We start from the raw sequence: 20,407 nt of genomic DNA on the forward strand, positions 1-20,407 counted from the left end.
TGTTGAAATATTACAATCCTGAAAGCTTATGACATTTCCCCTTCTAGGAACATGGAGGTTGGTTTGTTCATACAAGTATTTTTTTAAGTCCTTTAGTAAGCTTTTAAAATATTACATTTTCTAGTATTATACAGATTCTTGTTTTGTATCATATTATTATGTTTCTTAAAGAGTTTACATTTTCAGCATATATTCTAAATGGTTATTATTTATTTGATGGAAAACTATATATTTAAAATTTTATTTTTACCACAACATATTACTTTACTCTCATGTTTCAATGGTTTTTTTCCAGTTAATTGCCTTGAATTTAAAAATTACAAATAGACAAGAGTGAATTTTATAAATAAAGTATTTCTATAAAGTATGTAGTATGTATAAAAATGCTGCTCTTTCTGGTCAGTATTTGTAAGTTTTATTTATTTTCACGGTTTTATATTATTTATTTGTTTATTTATGGTACTGAGGATTGAAACAAGTGCTTAGCATTCTTACCAGTGAGCTACACCTCAGCTCTTTTTCACCTTTATTTTGAGACAGGGTTTCATTAAGTTGCTCAGGCTGGCCTTGAACTTATGATCCTCCTGCTTCAGTCCCCCTAGTAGTTGGGATTATAGGTATGCATACACATGCTTGGCTCTACGTTTTATTTCTTTTTCTTGTTCTACTGCATTGAAAATTATTTGCAGAATTATGTTATGTTGATAATGGTCATCCTTCTCTTGTTTCTAAGAATGAGTATTGGTTCCAGAAATATGATCTGTGTCATGTTCAGGAAATATCCTTTTACCATAGTTTCCTGAGGTCTAAAACAAATCTAGTTATGGATGCTCAATTTTGTCACATAATTTTTAGATACCTTTTATGAGGAATCATTTTTAAACCTATAGATCAAATTGTTTATATAATAAATTTTCTGGTATTGAATTATTTTTTATTCCTGGCATAAATTGTATTTAGTTGTGATTTACTCAATTTGCTACCATTTTTCTTCCCCCTTTTTTGGGGGGGGTACAGAAACAGGCGGGAACCCCAAGCCCAAAGACCGGCAGATCAAATTCCCAAGCAACCGATTTCGACGGGTTTTTACGTGTTTCTGTCCCTTCCTCCATTCTCTGGATGGATCCGACCGCGGCCTAGCAATCTGCCTGCCTAACAGTGGCTTCACCGTGGTGGTTTCGGTTTTGAAGTCCCACACCGCCCGCGTCCCCCGCCGGGTTCTCTAGGGGTGCTGGGCCCATCTGCCTGCGTCTCGCGCCCGCCGCTGTGGCGTGGCGACCCGGCTGGTGGGACGTGTCCGGGTGACTTTCCTTGCTACCATTTTTTAAAAAATTTTATCCTAAGGTCATAAGTGATATTATTCAGTAACTTTATACTATGCATTTTTCTTTGAATTTCGATATTTATTCCATTCAAAACTAGGATGATCTTCTAGAACTGTTAAAAATATCATGAAAATATTTATTCCATGCAGGCTTTTAATAATATACCTGATAAACCTTATTTTCCATTAACTTAATTTCTTCCATTTTTTAATCTATTTAAACTTTAGGGTGGGATACCAGGATTGAACCAAGGGGGCCTTAACCACGGAGCCACATCCCACCCCTTTTGATATTATATTTAAAGACAGGGTCTTGTTAAGTTGCTGAGGCTGGCTTTGAACTCTCAATCCTTTCTCCTGCCTCAGCCCCCTGAGCCAGCCACTGGGATTACAGGCATGTGCCAACACACCTGGATTCTACTAGAATTTTAAAATTTCTCCTATAATCAGTTTAGTACTTTTTTCTAGATAATCTTTTTTTTTCAAATTATTTTTAAGTGTCACCAGTGATATTTGTTTTCACCTTGTGAAATTTTCACATTATACCTACTTCCCTTGAACATTGTGTAATTCTTCTGTCTCTCATTGTTCTTGAACAGACTTACTAAACACAGCAAATTGATAGCTATGTACCATAATCTGCATTCTGTTTTTTTTTTTTTCTGGGCACAAAAACAGACTACATTTTCCAGACCTTCTTGCTGAAGTAGACAGACAATTTGGAGTAATTATATGAGTTTTGGCCAATGGTATGTGTGACACTTGCAGATCTGACATTTAGGAATTTTCCATGTACACTCCTCAATGTTTCTCCTTTCAGTGGACAAAAATTGAGATAACCAGTACAACTTTGGGTGCAATTTATTGAAGACTGAAGAGCCCTGAATGACCATGAAGAAGCAAAGCATCCCTTGCCTACTAAGCACATCCGCCTTATACTATTATATGAATGAGGAACTTTAAGTGTGCTTGAACCAGTAAACATTTTGAGGTCTGTTTGTTTCTAATACCCTCAATAATTTTTTTCAACAATAGGCTTCAATTTATCAATTTTTCTATTTTGAAATTATATGCACTTATATTTTATTAATTTTCTCATTTACTTTGTGCTGGTGTTACTGTTGCTGTCTTGCTATTCTATTTCTAACTTATTAATCAATATATACTACATTTATTTTCAGTCTTGTTTAGTAATCAAGGTGTGTAAGGAGTTACAAGTTCTTCAGACTATAATTTTTATAGCAACACGTTTTGAAAAATAATATTTTCAGTGTTCATATCCTTAAATCATTTGTAGTTACAAGTTTTGTAAGGGTAAGCATGTTATTTATTATAATTAGCATTTTAAATATTTTATTTTGGGTTAACATGTATAGATTGTACATATTAAGGCAGGTGAAAGCGTGGGATGGGAATAAATGGTGGTTGGATTTGATTAGGACGTACTCTAGGCATGTGTTGAAGTATTACACTGAATCCCATTAATATGTAGTTGCAATTTTGATTTCACATTTGATCCAGAACTTATTTTCAAGATGTTTTAAATTTTTTTCCAAATAGTTGGACCTCATCCAAGTCCTGCGTGGGCGAGGGAAAGGGTTCCCTTCCCAAGGGATGGGCTGGCTGAGAAATAAAAGCTAAGAAAATAGTACTACAAAATAACCACAGGACACAGAAATATAGTTTCAGAGTAGAGGCAATGATGGGCCAAGCTGACCAGATGGGTACAGCTTCTAACAAAGAATGGAGCCCAACCAAGTTTATTTATATCAGAACAGATCAAAGGAATTCGATAGAAAGTTCTTCATCAAAACAGGATAGAGGTAGGGGTAGGGTCATGTCCATCTCTGGTGCTGTGGGGGATCTCTTGGCAGAGCTGAAGTGGAGTTCACATGTAATGGGTGATCTTAATAGCCGGATTGCCACTATGTTCCCAAACACTGAATCTACCCCTTCACTGGCTTCAATGCTGAAAAGGTCCTCACACATTTCACTGCTGGCTTTCTGCAGTTGGGGATTTTATGCAGACATTTCTTAATTTCCAGTTTATAACATTGTGATCAATGTATTTAGTTTTCATGATCTCTGTTTTGAGATTGAGTTTTCATTTATGACTTAGTACATTGTCAATTTTCCCATACTGCCAAAAAAGTTTCTTTTTTCTTATGAATGTGGATATCTAACCACATTTTTCAGTTGTTAACTCTTTTTAATTTTTTTATCTAGATAATCTGCCAAAAACTCTCAGGAAAAATGTGGAATGACTTAGAAATATGCAAAAATGACTGTGTATCCATTTAGTGGAATACTGGGCAATGGAATTCCAGTAATCTGATTCTAGAGAGATTTATGACTTTGACTTTGACATGACTTCTACAAATCTAAAAGTCTAAAAATCTTTTATACTACTAATGGTAGTATAAAAGACTTGTTCATAGAAATGCAAATGAGTATTGTTTAATACATATACAACTGATTTACATAATATATAGTACATATGAATACAAATTTTTATCTGTTAGCAAAAATATATCTACTCTTCATACTTTTTCTTTTTAAAATATTTATTGATTCTTTTTAGTTATGCATGACAATAGGATTAATTTTGACATAATTATAAAATTATGGAATATAATTTGTTCTAATTCAGTCCCTAGTACTTCCCATTCCCTTCCCTTCCTCCCTCCCCCTGTTCTCTTCCCTCTACTGTACTGCTCTTTCTGCTATTTACTTAGTTTTTTTTTAAATTAGTGTCTTGTAGATGTACATGATGGTGAGATTCACTGTGGTATATTCGTATATGTACATAGGAACGTTAGCTCAGATTCATTCCACTCTCTTTCCCTAGCCCATCCCTCCTCCCTTCCTTTAATTCCCCTTTGTTCACTCCCACTGATATTTCTTCTATTCTTTTTTATTTTCTCTCCCCTTTATTTTGGATTAGCTTATGCATATCAAAGAAAACATTGGACCTTTGACTTTTTGGAACTAGATTATTTCACTATGCATGATAGTCTCCATTTCCTTCGATTTACCTGTAAATGCCATAAAGTCATTCTTCTTTATGACTGATTAATACTCCATTGTGTATATATACCATATTTTATTTATCCATTCTTCAGTTGAAAGGCATCTAGTCTAGCTACATAGCTTGGCTATTGTGAATTGTGCTGCTGCTGTAGTGGTGGTGTCACCTTATTATGCTGATTTTAAGTTTTTTGGGTTTATACCAAGGAGTGGGATAACTGGGTCAAATGGTAGTTCCATTCCAAGTTCTTAAAGGCATCTCCATACTGCTTTCAAGAGTGGTTGCACCAATGTTCGGTCCCACCAACAATGTATGAGTGTACCCTTTTCCTCACATCCTTGCCAACATTTATTGTTACTTTTTTAAAATGCTTTTTGTGATTGAGATATATATATTTTGGGGATTGAACCTAGGGCTTTGTGCATGCAAGGCAGGCACTTTACCAACTGAGCTATATTCCCAGCCCTTATTGTTACTTGTATTCTTAATAATTGCCATTCTAACTGGAGTGAGGTAGAATCTCAGTGTAGTTTTAATTTGTGTTTATCTAATTACTAGAGATGTTGAGCACTTTTTCATATATTCATCGACCATTTGTATTTCTTCTTTTTTGAGGGGGAGGTATTGGGGTTTGAACTCAGGGGCACTCAGCCACTGAGCCACATCAGGGTCTTACTGAGTTGCATAGTGCCTTGCTTTTGCTGAGGCTGTCTTTGAACTCATGATCCTCTTGCCTCAACCTCCTGAGCTGCTAGGATTACAGGCATGCACCATTGTATTTGGCTGTATTTCTTCTTTTGAGAAACGGCTGTTTAGTTTCTTTGCCCATTTCTTGATTGGATTATTTGGTTTGTGTATGTGTGTGTGTGTTAAGTTTTTTGAGTTCTTTACATTTCCTGGATATTAATGCTGTATCTGATTGAAAACAATGCTCTTCATTGTTTCCTGTGTTGTGAAGAAGCTTTTAAATTTGATGCCATCCCATTTATTGATTTTTTAAATTTTACTTCTTGCTCTTCAGAGTCTTGTTAAGGAAGTCAGTTCTTGAGCTGACATGTTGGAGTGTTGGGCCTACATTTTCTTCTATCAGTTGCAGGGGTTCTGATCTAATTCCTAGGCCTTTGATTCACTTGAGTTTTGTGCAGGGTGATAGATAGGGGTTAAATTTCATTCTACTACATATGGATTTCCATTTTTTCCAGCACTATTTGTTTAAAAGATTTTCTTTTCTCCAATGTATGTTTTCAGCACCTTTGTCTAATATGAGATAATTGTATTTATGTGGGTTTGTCTCTGTGTCTTCTATTCAATTCCGTTGGATTTTGTGTCTGTTTTGTTACCAGTACCATTCTGTTGTTGCTATTGTAGCTCTGCAGCATAATTAGATCTGGTATTATGATGACTCCTGCTTTGCTTTTCTCACTAAGGATTACTTTGGGCTAATCTGGGTCTCTTTTTTCCTAATGAATTTCATAACTGCTTTTTCTAGTTCTGTGAAGAAAGTCTTTTCAATTTTTATGGGAATTACGTTGAATCTGTGTAACACTTTTGGTAGTATGGCCATTTTGACAATATTAATTCTGCCTATCCAAGAACATGGGAGGTCTTTCCATCTTTTAAGGTCTTCTTTGAATTTTTTCTTTAGTGTTCTATAGTTTTCATTGTAAAGTTCCTTTGTTTTTTACCTCTTTTGTTTGATTAATTCTGAAGTTTTTTTTTTTGAGATTATTGGGAATGAGATAGTTTTCCAATTTCTTTTTCAGCAGATTTATCATTGAAGCATAGAAACACAATTGATTTCTGGGTGTTGATTTTGTGTCCTGCTACTTTGTCAAATTTATTTATGAGCTCTAGAAATATTCTGGTGGAGTTTTTCAGGTCTTCTAAATATAGGATCATGTCATCAGAAAACAGATTATTTAAGCTCTCTTTTCCAATTTGTATTCCTTTAATTTTTTTTCTCTTGCCTCATTGCTCTAGCTAGAGTTCCAAGGAGTGGTGAAAGTGGGCAACCTTGTCTTGTTGAATAGGAGTGGTGAAAGTGGGCATCCTTGTTTTGTTCCTGTTTTTAGAGGAAATTATTTCATTTTTCTCCATTCAGAATAACGTTCACCTTGTTTGTCATACATAGACTTTACAATCTTGGTATATGTTCCTTCTGTGCCTAGTTGTTCTTATGTTTTAAACATGAATGGGTGCTGTACTTTGTCAAATGCTTTTCTGCATCTATTGAGATAATCATGTGACTCTTGTCTTTATCTATTTATGTGATGAATTATGTTCATTGATTTCCATATGTTAAACCAACCTTGCATCCCTGTGATAAAACCCACTTGACCATGGTGCACTGTTTTTAAAAGAATATATTTAGTTGTAGATGTACACAATACTTTTATTTTATTTATTTTTAAGTGGTGCTAAGGATTGAACCCAGTTCTTCACATGTGGTAGGCAAGTGCTCTACCACTGAGGCCAACCACAGCCCTGCACTATATTTTAATGTGTTTTTCTATGTAATTTACCAATATTTTATTATGATTTTTGCATCTGTGTTCATCAAGCATATTGGCCTGCAGCTTTCTCTCTTTGATGTTTCTTTGTCTGGTTTTGGTATCAAGGTGATTCTGGCTTCTTAGAATGAGTTTCGCAGAGTTTCCTTCTTTTCTGTTTCATGGAATAATTTGAGGAAGAAAAAAAATAATAATTTGAGGAAGATTTCTATTCGATCTTCTTTAAAGGTCTGGTAGAACTCTGCTGAGAATCCATCCAGTCCTGGGCTTTTCTTTGTTGAAAGGTTTTTGATGGCTACTTAAGTTTCATTACTTGGAATTGGCCTGTTTAAATTTTCTATATCCTTCTGGTTCAATTTGGGTAGGTTACATGTCTCTAGGAATTTGCCAATGTTTTCAAGATTTTCTAGCTTATTGGAGTATAAATTTTCAAAATGTTTTCTGATGATCCTTTGGTAGTAGATGTGCTGATATTTCCTTTTTCATCTAAGATTTCGATAATTTGAGTTCTTTGTTCTTTCTTTTGGTTAGCTTAGTTAAGGGTTTATCAATTTTATTTATCCTTGCAAAAACCAACTCTGTTTCATTGATCTTTTGTATTTTTATCTCAATTTCTTTGATTTCAGCTCTAATTTTAATTATTTCCAGTCTTCTACTGATTTTGATATTAGTTTGTTCTTTTTCTAGGTCCTTCAGAATAATGTTAGGTTATTTATTTGGTATCTTTCTATTCTTTTAATGTCTGAGCTAAATGCTATGAGATTTACTCTTAGAACTGCCTTTATATTGTCCCAGAGATTTTGATGTTGTATCACTATTCTCCTTTACTTCTAAGAGTTTCTTAATTTCTCTCCTGATTTATTCTGCTATTAATTCATCATTTAAACGTGTTTTATTTAATCCACAGTGGTTTCTGTTTTCTATTTTATCATTGATATCTAATTCCATTTCATTATGATATGATATAATGTAAGGTATTATCTCTATTTTTTGTGTGTTTGCTAAGATTTCCTTTGTGGCCTAAAATGTTGTCTATTTTAGAATATGTCCCATATGCTGCTGAGAAAAAAGTGAATTCAATCTATAGATGTCTGTTAGATATATATTATTAATTGTATGTTTTAGTTATGTAGCACCCACTTAGTTTTTGTTTGGCTGATATATCCAGTGACTCCTTCATATTTTCTTTTAAACCAATTTTAACACATTATTGATTCCCTCATTAATTAGTAAGCTAAATAGAGTCTTTGACACATATTTATTTTTTATTTGTGTAAGTCACAATTTTACTGTCTTGAAAATTATCCATTAATATCATAAGACAAATTTAAAATGTTTCCATTAGCATTATTTTTCTCTTAGTACTATAATATTTACATTGTTAATTGAACATTTTACCCATATAAAAGGGCATAATTAATCCTCTTTATTGTTGTTTGCTTAGGTGTTTTTTCTTTGATGTACTCATTGTGATCTTGCCTTTTAAAATAATTTTATAGGGCTGGGGATGTGGCTCAAGCGGTAGCACGCTCACCTGGCATGCGTGCGGCGCTGGGTTCGATCCTCAGCATCACATACAAATAAAGATGTTGTGTCCACCGAAAAATAAAATTAAACAATAAATATTAAAAAATTCTCTCTCTTAAAAAATAAATAAAATAATTTTATTTTTATTCACTAATTTTCACTATGTAAGCAAAACCATGCTATTTATAAAGATCATAAACAATAAGGAAATGTATGTTGATAAATAAATTTCTTCTTTTCTACCATTCTCATCTCCATAGTAATGCATTTCAAACATAGCCCCCTTCTTCATTATTTGCACAAATACACTCACTCAATGCATAATACTCTGTAATTTGCTTTGTTCATGTATTGCATCTTAGGTAAATTTTGATATTAGTATATATGACTCTATTCCATTCTCTTAAAGGACTATGTAATATTTCTTTGGATAAGTGTTTCATAAATAATTTAACAAGTCATTTTGTTTTTTGGTACTAGGGATTGAACTCAGGGACACTTAACAACTGAGCCACATTCCCAGCCCTTTTTAATATTTTTATTTAGAGACAGGATCTTGATAAGTTGCTTAGGGCCTCACTAAATTGCTGAGACTGGCTTTGAACTCATGATCCTCCTGCCTAAGCCTCCCAAGCCACAAGGATTACAGGCGTACACCACCATGCCCAGCTTAACAAGTTTTGATGGACATGTAGGCTATTTTTAGTGGGTTCTTTTGTTATAATGATTAATGCTTCCATTAACATTATATATTCATTCAGTTTATGTTTATTTCATCTCCATGAGTGTATTTTATTCACAATGTGAAGTAATAGATGTTTTACACAGGTATGCAACATGTTCTGGTTTAGACTTTTTTTCTTAAATACACGAAAACAGTGGAATGCATTACAATCCTTATTACACATATAGAGCACATTTTTCTTAACTCCCTATATAAAGTATGTTCACGCCAATTTATGCCATTATACATGTACTTTTTTGCATTACAATTCTTAATACACATATATACCACAATTTTTTATATCTCTGTTTATATATAAGGTATGTTGACACCCATTTCAAGTCTTCATACATGTACTTTGTATAATGATGACCATCACATTCCACAGAGATTACTCTGACTACTGTATGGAAAATAAATTGTAGAGAGTAAGGATCAGAGGTAGGATTAGTAAGATATTTTAGTAGCCTATGCTCTAGGATATGTGTACATGGAACAGGAATGTAGTGATACAAGATCTATATTAAAGGCAGAGTTGACATTATTTGAAGCTGAATTTACATATATATAAATTTGTTCCATCTGGATTTTTTTTCTTATGGGTAAGTCTAATCACTATTTGTTGCATAATTTCTTTTTCACTTATTAATTTGAACTACAGTTGCTCCTTGACTTATAATGGGGTTACATCCCAATTTACCCATTTTAGTTTGAATATTATAAGTTAAAATGCATTAAATAGTTAACCTACTTAACATCATAGTTTAGCAACATATATACTGTAGAATATCAGTAGTTTACCCTCATGATCATGTTACTGATTGAGAATAGCAACTCACTGCCACTGTCCAGCATTGTGTTAAAGTATCATTGTAACAAATATTGTTACCTGGGAAAAGATCAAAATTCAAAGTATTGTTTATGCTCACTGTAGTTCCCACTGTAAGGTCTGGTCTACAGAGATGACTGATAAGAGGTCTTCACAGATGCCCAGTCTTCACACATTTGTTTCTTAAAGTATTTGTGAATTCTGTGTCTTCTGGACACTCTAGTGTTGGTGAATTGGTCTTAAATGACAAATTTATTGTAATATTCCAATGTCCTTTCTACATTAAACCCAGGCATGTCTAGTCTTTCAAATTTGTTCACTGTGGGCCACCTTTTTGTCTATATTTCAGCCAAGAAATCAAGCCAATGGTTAGAGCCCTTCCTAATACCCTCAATTGCAATATTAAATGCAGAATCTCTGTTTAGTTAGCCCTAAATAAATATGGCTAGATCAAACTTTATAATCCTTCCACCAATATCTTACATTTTTAATGTCCATTCCAACACATATTCCCTGAATTTCTGCCTGTATAAATTAGAAAACTTTAGTTTTTTGGAGTACAGCACACCTCCTCATAAGTGACACTTTTAACCACACCCTGAGAGGCCTGTTGGGACTTTGAGTACAGTTAGAGGTCTAAAAACAAAGGGAGGAGATGGGGATGGTTTCTGAGGAGAATTAACATTGTCATGTGTGGAAACTGCCTCATAAAGGGCCTTGAAAATTTTCTCAGGTAACATAGAGTTAATTCCCTCAGACAGAATAAAGAGACCACTTCCACTGGCAGGCAAACAAAACTTGATAATATATAGGGGCTCAATATTCCCAACTTTATCAGAATCTTCTCTTATGTACCCATCCCAAGTTATAGGATCCCATTCTTTCTTGATCAATTCTCTCATATTTTTTATTTATTTTATTTCTGAAAACAAGTTTTATTTAAATAAGGGTTTAAATACATTACATAACACTAAAACTAGAAGGGAAAAAGAAAAACTAAAAACCATGGCACTGGGAAGCTGTTGCTAGTGAGTTGCAAGCTCTACAGCTAGCTACAGGACTGATAACATCAGTTTGGTATTTGTCAAAAGTTTCACTCATATTAAGCTGGCCTCACATTCTATTGTTTTGGACACCCCTTAGCTAGAATATAGTCAAAAAGACCTTTGTGGCAAGCTAGATGTTGCATCACCTCACTGGAAGGAAGGTGGCCTCTGAGTTCTGCTCACCTGGACAGGTTAGACACCAAGGATTGTTTTTAAAAAACAAAAACGAAACAAACAAAAAACCAAAACTACTAAAGACCCCCTCTAGTGGTACAACTGCCTACCCCATCCTCCTGATCAGGTCATGACACTGAGGGCAGGGGCCTCAGCTGAGGGAGAGTGGAGAAGCTTCTGGTCAGACACAGCCATCTGATCTTGGGGCTCTGGGCTTTGCTGAAACATCATGTTATTGCTTTGTTTCAGGGTGGACACTTCTAGGCACCTACTGCTTGACCTCTGTTTAAATGAGGGACTTAAAGGCTAGATAGCATGGCTCTTTTCAGTTTATTGCATGAAGGAGTTACACTAGTCCAAGTTAAAAGTGGACCCTACATGGTTATATTATACAAGCTGTGAGGTTTTTAAACTTGTGACAAGGGACAGAAGAGAAATTCTGTTCATGCAAGGAAATCCTCACTTAAGCTTCAATGAGCCACAAACACTTAAAACCCATGAACCTTTGGCCGATCATCCTTAGCCAGTCCAATCTCTACCAGGAACTGGCATATGTTCTTGCGCTGGTCACCCTGTAGCTGAATTACTTCTCCATATTCTGGATGCTCAATTACAGTACCATGGCAGGCAAATTTATTGTTAAACACCTTCACTAGTTTCTTTTTATTGTAATCATCAGATCCCTTGGACAGTAATAAGGGTCTTCCTGCCATTTCTCTGTTGAATTCTTGTAATCCTCAGTGCCAGCAGGAAGCAGGTCATCACTCTTACTTGCATCAGCAAAGGGGTCGAAAGAGTGGAGGTTCTCGATAGCACACATACCATATGATTCCAGGATTCCTTTTCCTGGCCTGCCAAAGGCCCCTACTGGAAAAGTTGGGGCGGTGTAGGTGGGGGGCACACAGAGCAAAGGGAAGTGAGGCTGCTAAGTCCTCGGTGGCGGCTCAGTGACTGGGGCGGGGACCATATTTTTATTTTTTATTGGTAATAATTTTACACATTTATGGGGTACAGCGTGATATTTCAGCACATGTATAGAGTACATAATAATAAAATAATGGTAATTGACATAGCCTTCACCTTAAACATTTATTACTTTTTTGTGTTGCAAGTATTCAAAATTATCTCTTATAGTTATTTTGAAATATGATGTTAATTTCTGTCCTCCATAGTTATACTGCCATGCTACAGAACATTAGAATTTATTCTTCCTATCCAACTGCAGCTCTATACTTGTTAACCATCCTCTCTCCATCCTCCCTTATCCCAACTCTTCTCAGTGTATAGTAACCACTATTGCACTTTCTACCTCTATGAGAGCAGCTCTTTTGTATCCACATGTTAGCAAAAAATACAATATTTGTCTTTCCATGCCCAACTTGTTTCACTTAACATAATGTCTTCCAGTTCTATACATGTTGCCACAAATGATTAGATTTCATTCTTTTTATGGAAGAATACAATTTATTGTGTATATGACCACATTTTCTTTATCCATTCATCTGTCAGCAGACATCTAGATTGACTACATATCTTGATTATTGTGAACAGTGCTGCAGTCAACATGGGAATACCAATATATCTTTGACAAACTGATTTCATTTTCTTTGGGTATACACCTAGTAGTGGAATATATGGATCATATAGTAGCTATATTTCTATTCTTTTTAGGAATATCTATACTGTTTTCGATAATGGCTGTACTAATTTACATTCACATCAACAGTGTGCAAGAGTTTCCTTTTCTCTACATCCTCACCAGTGTGTGTTATCCTTAGTCTTTTTTATCATAGCCATTTTTACTTGGGTAAAGTTATATCTCATTGTTGTTTTGAATTAATTTCCTCAGTGATTAGTGATGTTGAGCATTTTTAAACACACTCATTGGTAGTTTGTACGTTTTCCTTTGATAAATGTATTTTCGGATCTATTACACAAAATAATATTATTAACTTTTAATAATATTATTTTTATTTCTTTTCCTATTTATTTATTTTTGGCACCAGGGATTTAACCCTGGGGGTGCTTAACCACTAAGCAACATCTCCAGCACTTTTTATTTATTTGTTTATTTATTTATATTTTAAGAAAGTGTCTTCCTAAGTTGCCTAGGGTCTTGCTAAATTTCTGAGGCTGGCATTGAGCTCACAATCCTCCTGCCTCAGCCTCTTGAGCCACTAGGATTAAAAGTATGCACTGTCATGCCTGGCTTATTTATTTACTTTTTAAATTGAATTTTTAGTGTTCCTTACGTATTCTGGATATTAGACCCTTGTCATGTATGGTTTACTAATATTTTGTCCTATTCTGTTGGTGGTCTCTGCACTCTGTTATTTTCTTTGCTGTGCAGAAACTTTTCAGTTTGACATAATGCCATTTATTTGTTTTTGTCTCTGCTTCCTGTGCTTTTGGAGTCTTGTTAAAAAAAAAAACTTGCCAATTCCAATGTCTTAAAGCATTTCTCCTGTTTCTTCTAGGGGTTTCACAGTTTCAGGTCTTACATTACATTTAAGTCTTTAATCCATTTGGAATTGATCTTTGTTAGTGGTGAGAGAAAGGGGCTTCAGTTTTCTGTATGTGGATGTACAATTTTCCCAACACTATTTATTAAAAAGACTGTCCTTCAATGTGTGTTCTTAGCACAACTTCAAAAATCAGTTGGTGGTAGACGCCTGGCGTTCCCCCCCTCCCCCAGAGTCTGTATTCTATTTGTTATGGATGTCTGTCTTTATGCCAACACCATGCTTTTTTGATTATTATAACTTTATGGAATGTTCTGAAGTCCAGGTAGTATAATGCTTCCTTCTTTATTCTTTCTGCTTAAAATTGCTTTATCTTATGTGTGTATGTGTGTGTGTTTACATAAAAAAATTTTAGATTTTTTTCTAGTTATATGAAGAATGCCATTGTTAATTTAAAAGATATTGCATTGAATCTATAGATAGCTTTAGATTGTATGGGCATTTTAATTACACTGATTATTTGAATCCATGACCATAAAATGTCTTTCCACTTTTTGTGTCTTCTTCAATTTAATTCATCAATGTTTTATAATTTTCATGGTAGAGATCTTCCAATCTCTAGTTAAACTTATTCCAAGGTATTTTTTAGCTATTGCGAATAGGATTTCTTTCTTTCTTTTTAATATTTTTTAGTTGTAGATGAACACAATATCTTTATTTTTATGTATTTATTTTTTATGTGGTGCTGAGGATCGAACCAAGAGCCTCATGCATGTGAGGCAAGCACTCTACCACTGAGCTACAACCCCAGCCCTAGGATTGCTTTCTTGATTTCTATTTCAGATAATTCACTATTGGCATATAGCAGTGCTGCTGAGTTTTGTGTGTTAATTTAGTATCTTTCAAATTTGTTGAATTAATTTATTTGTTCCAATAGTTTTTGGTTTAATTTTTGGGGTTTTCTATGTATAAGATTATGTCATCTGCAAATAGCAACAATTTAATTTCCTCTTTTGCATGCCACTTATTTTCTTCTCTTATCTAATTGTTCTCATTAGGACTTGTAGCACTGTGTTTAATAAAAGTGACAGAAGTGGGCATTCTTATCTTCTTACACATCTTAGAGCTTTTACCCATTCAATATAATGTTTTTGTTGGCTTGTTATAAATGACTTTTTTATGTCGAGGTAAATTCCTTGTATATCTAATTTTTTTGCATTTTTATCATGAATAGAAATTGAATTTTATTGAGAAGATCATGTTATTTTTGTTCTTAATTCTGTTAATGATATGTAACATGAATTTGATTTGCATATATTGAGCAATCATTGCATCTGTGTGATGAAACCCACTTGATCATGATGAATGGTCTTTTTAGTATTTGATTTGATAGTATTTTATGATCTTTGCTTCTATGTTTATCAAGGATACCATTATGTAGTCCTATTTTATTGTGTTCTTATCTGTTTTTGATAGCAGGATAATGTTGGCCTCATAAAATATGCTTCTATGAATACATTACTCATCTATATTTTTGAAATAATGTAATAAGAATTGGTTTAGCTATTTAAATGTTTGTTAGAGTTCAGAAGTGAAGTCATCTGGTCCTCTGCTTTTCTTTGATGGGAGGATTGTATTAGTGATTCAATCTTGTTACTTGTTATTGGTCTATTCAGATTTTCTCTTTCTTCATGATTCAGTCTTGGTAAAGTATATGTGTCCATTTATTCTAGGTTACCAAATGTGCTGACATATAATAATAACGAATGACCTTTTGTATTTCTGAAGTGTCAGTTGCAATGTTTTCCTTTACATTTCTGGTTTTGTTTGAGTCTTCTCTCTCCTTTTCTAAGTTAGTCTGGCTAAGAGTTTGTCTATTTCATCTTTTCAAGGAACCAGCTCTTTGTTTCATTCATCTTTTTATTGCTTTTTAGTCTTCATTTCATTTATTTCTGCTCTATTCTTTATTATTTCTGAACTTTTACTAACTTTGGGTTCATTTGAGTCTTGCTTTTCTAGTTCCTTGAAATGCAGTTTTAGTTATTTATCTAAGATCTTTCTGTCTTTTTATGTGTTCACCAATTTGTATAAACTACTCAGTAATGCTCTTGCTATGTCCCATAGATATTTTTTGTCTCCATTTTTGTTTCTTTCTAAAAGTTTATAATATCTTTTTTACTTCTTTGGATCCATTGGTGTTCGTTTCAAAAGTTAAGTTGCTCAATTTCCATATATGTATATGATTCCCAAAGTTTTTCTTGTTATTGATTTCTACCTTTTCTGTATTGTAGTCAGGAAATATACTTGATATTGTCAATTTTAAAGAATTTATTGATAATTATTTTGTGGTCTTTCATATACTCCATCTTGGAGAACGTCCCTTGAGCTGATGAACACAACACTGGGAAAGGACTTTTGGATGGAATATTCTGTAGATATCTGTTAGGTCTATTTGGTTTAGGTTACAATTTAACTCTGATATTTCTTTGTTGATATTCTGCCTGGATCATATGTCCATTACTGAAATTTTTATGTTAATGTCTCCAGCTATTATTGTAGTGGAGCCTATCTCTCCCTTTAGGCCTTTAGGTCTATTAATACTTGCTTTGTGTACTTAGCTTCTCCAGTATTGCTCCAGTATTGGAGATTTATATATATATATAAATTGGTGCATTATAATTATACATAAGGGTGGGATTCATTGTTTGTGCCACAATGAATCTCACCTTTATGTATAATAATAATGCACCAATAAAATCCATTAAAACATTTTTTATTGTAACAATCTATTTTAAAATGATAGCAGCATAACCTGATTGTAAGGATAAGAATAAAAATGAACAAAGAACAAGATAAAATTCTTAGTTGCATTCAGTTATCCCCACATTTTGAATTTTTGATAACCCATTTTACATCTTGCTATATTGCCTATTGCTTAACATATTCATATAGTTATTATTTTTATTCTTTTGTATTTTATTCTTCATACTAAAGATATGAATGGTTTATATATTATGCTCAACATATTAGAGCATTCTAAATTTGTATCATTACTCTTACTAGGAAGGTTTCTACCTTCCTATGTTATCTACTTACTCACTAATGTCTTTTTCTTTTATTTTGAAGAACTTCCTTTAACATTTCATATAGGATAGGTATGATGGGTATTAATTCTGTCAACTTTTGTCTCTAAAGGATAGGTTTGCTGTGTACAGTATTTTGGTTGGCAGTTTTTTCCCCTTTAGTACTTTGAAAATCTCATTCTTGTTGTCTTTAAGATTTCTATTGAGAAGTCTACTGTCAGGCAATTTTGGACACCCTTATGTGTCATTTGTTTGTCTTCTCTTGCAGCACATTTCTCTGTGTTGTCTTCAAGCTCATTGAATTTCCTTAAAATAGCTGTTTTAGGGCTGGGGCTGGGGCTCAGTGGCAGAGTGCTTGCCTCGCATGTGTGAGGCACTGAGTTCAATCCTTAGCACTACATAAAAATAAAACAAAATAAATGCATACTGTCCATCTACAACTACAAAAAGATTTTTAAAAATAGCTGTTTTAAATTCTCTGAGAATTCTTCCATACTGAATACTCTCTGATCAGTTTCTGGCATCTTATTTTGAATATTAGGTGAGATAATGATTTCCTGAATACTCATGATGCTTGCTGGCATGTGACATTGTCTGGGTATTGAAGGGTTAGGTATTTATTTCAGTTGTCCTAATCTGGTTTTGTGCCTATCTTTCCAGAAATTCTAAGCAGTCTCCCTATTTTCTCTGAGCCTGTAGTCACTTCTATGATTTCAGCACTAGATGGAGCCAAAGTCCAAGGTTGTGAATAATCTGCTATTGGTATGTTGTCACTCTTCCAGTACCACAGGGTGATAGAACCCAGGTTTGTCTCAAATCCATAGTTAGTGTGTGGTTCAGAATGAACCAGGGGAGTACTTGGAAAGAGAACTCCATCTCTTCAAGCCTCTCCCTGGGAGTGGAGTAAGCCCAGATGTCTCATTCACAGTCACCAGACTGTTGTCAGGCACTATAGGATTATGCATGGCTCTGGACAGAATTACCATGGAATCACCAGCCCCAGACTCCTATATCATGTCTGTGACCACCAATGCTGCCAAGCTAGGTGCTGCCTTAAGCCCACAACCCACCAAGACAAGCACAGCACTGGGGAAGGACTAAGGCCCACAATTCTATGGGATTCTTACTTCTGCGTTGAATTAATGGCCTGAGAATGCTGCAACTGGTCACAACTAATGCTTGCCAGAATAAAAGTCAAATAGCCGGGGCTACCTGTATTCCCCTGGCACCAGGGCTGTTTCAGACGCTCCAGTTTGGGAAAGGGGGCTGTTAGGATACACCCAGTGTTGGGTTTCACCAGTTCAGCACTAATTTCCATGGAAATGTCCTGTGCTTGCTACCCTACTAAGTCTTGCTCCACACTATCCTTCCCAAGGTTAGGATAATGTTGGTAAATTTAGTTCCTTAGCTGTGTAGGCTGATGGTTAGCTGGGTCTCAGCAGAGTCTCATAGCCACAAGAACCTGCAGTCTCAGGTCAACAGCCCACACTACAGGTCAAAATGTGGGTCTGTCCTCCTAGGGCACAGGTGTCTCCCTGGTGCCAGGGTAGGTCTAGAGCTCTATCAGTGAACACTGGCTTAAAGATAACAGTGCTTCCCAAGTTTGGGAAGTGGGTAGTGGAGACAGTTCCTTAGCCACTAAGGCTGTCACTAAGTTAGGTTGTATTATGGTTAGATATGAGGTATCCCCCCAAAACTCATTTGTGAACTGATACAAGAATTTTCAGAGGTGAAATATTGGATCATGAGAAGTATAACATAATCAGTGGATTAATCTACTGATGAGGATTAACTGGTTGGTAATTGTAGGCAGATGGAATGTGGCTGGAGGAGGTAGGTCACTGGAGGTATGCCACTGGGGTTTATATTTTGTCCCTGGTGAATGGAGCTCTCTCTGCTTCTTGGTTGCCATGTCCTAAGCTGCTTTCCTCCACCACAACCTTCCACCAAAAATGGCCTCAGAGGTATGGAGTTGGCCCAGAGCTATGGAGTCGACCATCTATGGATTGAGACTTCTGAAACCATGAGCCAAAATAAAATTTTCCTACTTTAATTGTTCTTGTCAGGTATTTTGGCCACAGCTGCACAAGTCACCTTGAGTCTCACAGCTACAAGGACCTATACAATTGTAGAGCATGGAAATATTCCCCAGGCTCATTTCCAGATGTCACAGTCTTATATAAGTCTGTGCCTGATGTTGGGACAGGACTAAAATTTCAATTTGTGGGTTCTGGTCTATGTGGGATGCCTTTGTTTTCTATCTGGACTGGTTTCACCATGGTGTACCTAGAACTGAGCTCCAAGACAGAGTCCTGTTATAGCTTTTGTGCCCACTCTGCTGCCTGGGGTTGGAGAAGTGGTCTTTTTGCTGCCTGATGACTACCAATTCTAATGTCTTAGTCTGTGGATATTGACCTGGCAGTAGAGGTCATGGTGCTCCTTAGAGTACTTGGTTTTAAGTCTAAGACCTGAACTCAATTCGCTTTCTCTCTCCTCTAAGCAAAAGATTTCTTTCTCTATGCTGCACTGTTTACAGTTGGAAGTGGAGTGACATAGGCAGCTCTTCCCTTCTTACCTTCCTAAATGCATCTTTTCTTTTTATTATACTGAAAGCAACCACCATGGCCTTTCATCTAGTTTCATTAGTTCTTCTGAATCTACTTTGGTGAATGAATAACTGTTCAACTTGTGCATCTGTGGGGATATGATTTCCAGAAGATGTTACTCAGCAGTCATCTTGCTTTACCTCTCAAAAGACATACTGTTTTTTATTTTGATGTTTTAAAAACTGATTTGAAATTGCTCTTACTATATTATAGATAATAATCATTTCTTATTTTCTGGCCCATTTCTCTAAACTGGTGACTTTTTTTTCTTTTTAAAATGTTGAGAGTATGATTTACTTCCAACAAAATTTTCAGATCTTAAGTGTTCACTTCAGTGATTTTTGACAAATGTATGTTACCATAGTAGGCTGAAAAACTTCCCCTTCCCAAAGAAATAAATACATGTCCTAATATCTGGCACCTTTAAATGTTACTTCATATAAGCAAATAAAAATGGTCTTTGAAGATATAATTAAGTCAAGGATCTTGAGATGGGAAGTTTATCTGTATTATCTGATTGGACCTAAATGCCATCACAATTGAACTTATAAGAACATAACAGAGGAATATTTGGCACCTAGAAGGCAATGTGAATATGACAGAGACTGGACTAATGCTGGTATTAGCCAAAGGATGCTTTAGTTACTGGAAGCTGGAAGAGGTAAGGAATAGGTTCTCCTCTAGAGCCTTTGGAGGGGGATGTAGCTGTTTTTTCACCTCAATTTTGGTCCAGTGAAACTGATTTCTTACTTATGTCATTCAGAATGACAAACTTTTAAAGCAACCAAGTAATTTGCAGAAGGAACAGGAAACTAATATATGGGGTCAACTGGTTTTATACAAAATTTCAGTCAATTCAATAAGATAAGGAAAATCTTTCAAATAGTGCTGGGAAACTAGATATCCGTATGGGGAAAATCCCATAATCTCTCACTTCTATTATTTAAAAAAATCAATCTGAAATTATATACACAAACATAATACCTATTACCATAATGACTCTTTGAGGAAAGATAGGACAGTATTTTTACAAACCTGAAGTAGACAAAGATATGTGAGGTATGCATAAGATTCTGGGTATAATGCAACCTGGA

General features: G+C 34.9%; 1 pseudogene; it reads right to left on the reverse strand.

The window, feature by feature from the left end:
* Positions 1-11,614: 11,614 nt before the first annotated feature.
* On the reverse strand, positions 11,615-11,982 carry LOC101958928 (eukaryotic translation initiation factor 1 pseudogene; annotated as a pseudogene).
* Between the last annotated feature and the right edge of the window lie 8,425 nt (positions 11,983-20,407).

This window comes from Ictidomys tridecemlineatus, chromosome X, assembly GCF_052094955.1.
Source record: "Ictidomys tridecemlineatus isolate mIctTri1 chromosome X, mIctTri1.hap1, whole genome shotgun sequence".
NCBI classification, from domain to species: Eukaryota; Metazoa; Chordata; class Mammalia; order Rodentia; family Sciuridae; genus Ictidomys; species Ictidomys tridecemlineatus.